This window comes from Papaver somniferum, chromosome 9 (genome assembly GCF_003573695.1).
Source record: "Papaver somniferum cultivar HN1 chromosome 9, ASM357369v1, whole genome shotgun sequence".
In the NCBI taxonomy this organism is placed as follows: domain Eukaryota; kingdom Viridiplantae; phylum Streptophyta; class Magnoliopsida; order Ranunculales; family Papaveraceae; genus Papaver; species Papaver somniferum.
This window is the reverse complement of record NC_039366.1, coordinates 198,931,228-198,936,748: the sequence shown is the minus strand read 5'-3', so window position 1 is coordinate 198,936,748 and position 5,521 is coordinate 198,931,228. Positions and strand designations below refer to the sequence as shown.

The 5,521-nt window shown below is 36.7% G+C and overlaps 1 long non-coding RNA gene across 2 annotated transcripts; it reads left to right on the top strand.

The window, feature by feature from the left end:
* The first annotated feature begins 2,038 nt into the window (after positions 1-2,038).
* On the top strand, positions 2,039-5,195 carry LOC113307930. Of its 2 annotated transcripts, XR_003339375.1 has the most exons (4): positions 2,039-2,197; positions 3,416-4,103; positions 4,194-4,983; positions 5,181-5,195. It is a non-coding gene; the product is annotated as an uncharacterized LOC113307930 (long non-coding RNA). The 2 variants fall into 2 exon arrangements; XR_003339374.1 differs by lacking the exon at positions 5,181-5,195 and having other exon boundaries at positions 4,194-5,139.
* Positions 5,196-5,521: the final 326 nt, after the last annotated feature.

Here is a 5,521-nt window from a genome sequence, read left to right as displayed (position 1 = left end):
ATTTTTATTAAATTTAGAAACTCGAATCTTCGCAAGTCCGAGCGAACGATACTCTACTTACCACTTTAAAATCACATCAATTTTTTGCGCCGCTGCCGGGGATTTGTGTTTAGGTTTAGGGTTTAGATCTTTTTTAGTTTTTTTTTTTAATTCTATTTTACGTTATTGGGTATTTGTCTATTTATTACAGGTTTTGAATCAAAAAGGAATTGGAGACGAAAGACCTGAGGGATTAAACGCTAGACAAAGCGAAAAGAACGGGGGAAAAAATAATTTTTATTTTAGTTATTTTATTTTTATTTTTGGACTTTTATTTATTTTTGTAAAGTTTAGAAAAGTGTATTAGGGTTTGAGGTTATTTTTGTAATTTTATTTTTATTTTTTGGACTTTTGGACATTTTGGACATTGGATTATTTTTATTTTAAATCCTAAAGAAGGGTTAAGTTAAATATAAACTGTTTGTAGGGAAGGATGACGGTTACGATACTGTCTCGGTCCCTCGAGTTCGCACATTGACACAGGAGTCAGTGGCACAAGTCGACTTCAATGGTTCTTCGCCCATCTGGTACGGGAGGTAAACTTCTAAATACTTGCGAATCTCCTGTCAGCAGGTTTACTGTCTTCCTTAAGGTGCATATATGTTGAGGACCTGAATACGGTTTTAATTTTCTAGTAAAGGGAAAGGCTTGGGAAATACAAGATAAGGACTCGAATTTCATCACTGTTTCCTTCTTGCCTGCCTTAGGAATACGTAACCTACGCAAACCTAAGCCTTAAATTTTGGACTATAACAAGACCGATAGCGTAACGAGCTTGTTGGAAATTCGTTCAAAAGGACTGTATTGTATATTTTTTTTAGCCTAACTGAAAGTTCAGGAAGATTAATGTAAGTCGAGTAGATTCGCCTTAACGAGAAACGTTGCCAAAAAGGTGGGGCATCAAATCTCCTCTGAGCTTCTCCTACTTCTCTTCGACTTACTTTATTCGGATCGTTCTAGAGAGGTTTACTAAAACTATACCTAGTTTCCTTTCGGAAGAATAGAAGATGGTTTAGAAACAATCTAAGAGAACCATCATGCTTTTTGTTTGCTAGATTCAGTAGGTTTGATTTGGTCGAGTCAGCCTTGTTTGTGATTGTTTAGAATTCCCTTGCAGTTAGGATGTCGAACTGGTATTACAATAGCTAATACAATGAATATCCGACTGATTTTCAAAATGGACATCATTCTTTTGACCATAGTGTGAATAGTGATTAGGAACATCAATCTTTTCAAGGTTATGGCTCATACCATGGTGATCCCAATTACTATCTGCATGCGCACAGGTCACACGAGCAAGAAAATAAGGAATATTATAGTACTAATTCCCCGTTGAATGATTTAATCAAACAGTTGAACCATGGTGCTATTTATGATTCTTCCATATCTTTAGAAGAGTCTCTCAAGCAGTTAACCTAGAGTACAAATATATTTGTTCTAGAAATGAATAAACAAACTGCACCAATAAGTAAACCTTTTATAGAGGAATCCCTCAAACTGATGGCTGAGACGAACGAAAATGAGGATAGTTATTCACATAATCAAGATGACGAGGTTAGAATTGGTAATACTACTTGTTTAGACGAGGTTCAATTATTTTCATATTATCATCAGCACAAATGTCCAACCTACCATCAAATACTTTTCTTTTCTTTTCCGAGAACAACTAAACTCACCACCATCATTCGGATACTAAGTCTCAAACCACCACCATCATTAGAAAGATAATTCTGATTTATTTTTGGAATTTCACATATTTCCGGTTTTGTAGATTTTCATATTTTCATTCCCTTCACATTCTATTAAGAACCACACGAGGGCATGGTGAATCTTAGAGCTGCACAAGAATCGGTGTAGGAAGTACACGAAACGAGGTTAAAAATTGGAACCGGTAGAGGGGTACAGGTACCTGGTTCTAAGAAATTCCCGGAGTTACCGAAACCAAAAAAACCGGATACTGATAGCTGTGGATTAGAATTATGATGGTCAATCTGAGCCATCCAATCTAGGTTTGGTAGAGAGAATATATTTCACTCTTTACCTTCTCTTTCTTCAACTTCTTCTTCGTTTCTTCCGACGATTCTTCTCCAAACCCACGAACTTCAATAGCAGCAACCACCACCTCTCCTCTACAGATCGAAGCTCTTTCTCTTTCAAGGTAATCTAGGGTTTCTCATTCTTCTTATTATCTTTCAAGTTTCAATTGATAGTTCATATCATATATAATCGAGTTCATCACTCTGTGAGAAGAAGGAACATATTTCCTTCAGAGGATTTCTGCAATTTTTAGGAAGTGGAAGGATGCTATATGGTAAGGGTTTGAGATTTGATAGGGTAGTCATGGCAACTACGGGAATAAAATTTCAATATGCCGGGTTTTACAAGAAAGGATTTGTCTTCTTTACATAACAGGGAGAGGTTTTTTCAACAGTTTTATTTATTTTCTTCTGTCTTTTACAATAGATTCTATTGAATGATCTGTTTTAGTTTTCAATTATATAGGCAAAACGCATTTTAGTTCATGTATATCCTGATTGGAGTATCAAAAGGATCAGACTTAGTTTTACTGATGATAAATCCTTCCACTGATCTCCAATTGAAGTGTCATGGTTTGTTACATAAAAATAATTGGTTTGAGACATTCTTAGTATGATCATCAAGATAAGTATGAAAATGAATATTCTGCCTTTACTTTGGCATTTTGGGTTACTGTCTTGGTCCATCCTTGCTGGCTTGTTTCAGTATTGTTTTTTTTTTTGGGCCATTTATAGAATGGTCACACTTTTTGTATTTCGGTCACAAAATGGTGACACTTTTGTAATTCGTTCACGGAACAGTCATACTTCCATCCGATTTAACACTTTTTGAATAAAACGGTGTTATCTTTTCGTAAAATACCCTCCTTCAAAATACCCTTTCCATTTAACTAATTAGTTGAAGAGGTGGTGGTGGTGGTGGTGGTGGAAGCTTAAGAATTCGGTGAACCCTTTCGGTGAATTCGGTGTAACGAACCTGAATGTGGTGTAACGATCCTGAATGCGGTGTAGCGGTGTGTAAGTGGCGGCACCACCACTTACTAATAGCACCACCATCAAAACAATTGCAATGAAGGCAAAATTTATAATTGTGTATGGAGGGATAAGTAGGGAGGACATATAGGTAATTTGATTGACATATTTAACTGTGAGTCATCACTTAACTCTCTTTTTAACGGAAGTGTGACCATTTTGTTGATAGTTTGTAACAATATGATGGTTTTGTGGATCGGGTCCTAATACTAGGAATGTTTTGTACATTTTCCTTTTTTTTGTTGCTTTTTATTTCTCTTTCTTGGCATTTTGAAGTTGTGCTGAAAACTTCTATTATAATATTACAGTTTGTTGTTGCTGTATGAATCATGGTGAGGATTGTAAGGAAACTACAGAATATGAATTTCACCAGAAGTTTTTCTACCAAGAAATCCAAGCCGGTGTTTTACACTAGGTGGCCTATCCCACCAATGAACATCATCCTCAAGTTCAATACAGATGCATCTGTGAAGGGTCATGGAAGTAAATGTGCGTTTGTAGCGAGGGTTCATGGAGGGAAGTATGCAGATGGCATCATGGGAGGAAAAAGTAGTCTTGGCAAATGGGTAATTGGGGGTTTCCGCCCTTTAGATAATAACACATCCATAGTTGCTAGCAAAATTCACGGAATCTTGTATGCTATGGAGGCGGGGGGAAAGATCATAGAAAAGCTACCTCAACCACTTCATTTGTGGATTGAAAGCGATGAGAAAGCTGTTGTTGGTGCTGCTAATGGAGAGAATGATATTAAATCTGAGTATCGGGATATGGTTACCGAAATTGTTCATAAGAAAGAAGAACTTGAAAAAAAATAATATTGTGTGTTTGTTCAGCTATATAAAAGGTGAAGCTAACAGTGTTGCACACCTGCTTGCAAGGTTGGACTCGAAGAAGGTGTTGGACATGCCTACTGTGGAGGATGTTCCCGAGGACATTAGGGATGAAGTTGTAAAAGTGCTCGAATCTGATTCCGTGGGGACTAAGTATCAAATTAAGGTATTTTTATCTTTTCCTCATTAATTTTTAAAGATTAGTTTAAAGTTGTTTGGGATCCATTGAAAATGGATTTTTTGTTTTGCATTACAGAAGAGAAGGTGAAACAAGTTCAAGGTACTGCTCATTGCCAATCTTGGAGATGCATTGACAGCTAGTAAGGAACACCAAAAAGTTTCATACTGTATTTATTTGGTTGCATGGGTTGGTTTAAAATTTGGTCAATCATTTTTAAAGCTGCTCTCTCTTTTATTTTTTTGGTCGTCAGAAATAGAATACATTTGATTTTCTTAAAGTTAGCCAGGTATGCTAGTACCAGAAATAGAATTCTGGTTTTGCAGAGTTTGAAAGATACAAGTTATATGATTTGTTTGTCTGTGATGCCCAAGTTATAAGGTAGGTTAGTTTTTATGGCATCTGATACGGGTTGAAAAGTGATGCAAAATGTTTGTGCTGCATGATGCGTCTAGTGGCTAATACATCGTTGTTTAGGTGTTCATAACTTTGTTAGCTGTTGTATCTGAACAGTACTGAATTGTTAGAAGCTATTATACCACAGCTTTCAACTTGCCAACTTTTTCTGCTGGTTTGGAATTCAGCATTCTACACTGTTGAGTTTTACCCCCTGTTAAAGGTTGGAGCTTTGGTTCTGTTGTAGTTTGCTTCTCTTTTATGTATGTAGGCAGGATGAAAAAGTTGAAAGTCTGTGTAGTGGCGGATGCATTGTGTACACTGCTTATGAGTTATGATATTACGATAGTTGGCAGTTTGTTTACGGCCTCCTCGCCTCATCTTGTAAATTGAAGAACATTTAGGTTTCTGGAAATTGGCTTCAAGATGTCTGCTAGTTGGCAGTTTGTTCATGGACTCCTGGCCTCACATTGTAAGTTGTCAAAACATATAGGTTTCTGGAAATTGTTTTCGGAATGGCTGAGTTTCCGGGACTCATCATTTACGGTGTCTTTTCATCTGAGCACCTGTAGGCTTCTTGGTCCTTCTTTGGACTCAATACTTTATATCATTCTCTTCTTTATAGTAACCAAGCCTGATTCGAATTAGTTGTTTGTGTGTTGTTCTTAGGTAACTTTTCATTGGTTCTCCACACCTTCACACCTTACTATTAATTCACACCAGTGCATTTGGGTACTACTCCTCACTAGTGGCAGATGTCTTGTTGGTTTTTAACCTTGGTGACTGTTGTTTCAATTACGAATCTTGCCTTTGTTCGAAGAAATCAATCAATCCCCTGCAGATGTACCCTGGACGATCTATTAAAAGACTAAATAATATACACTACCTAATAAATGAGCTGTAATTACAAGACTGCAGTGGAAACAGGAGATTACAAAGTACAAAGATCCTTGAGCTTTTAAAACAGGAACTTGGAACTTGCTACAAAAAACAAAAGGTTATTAGGAAAC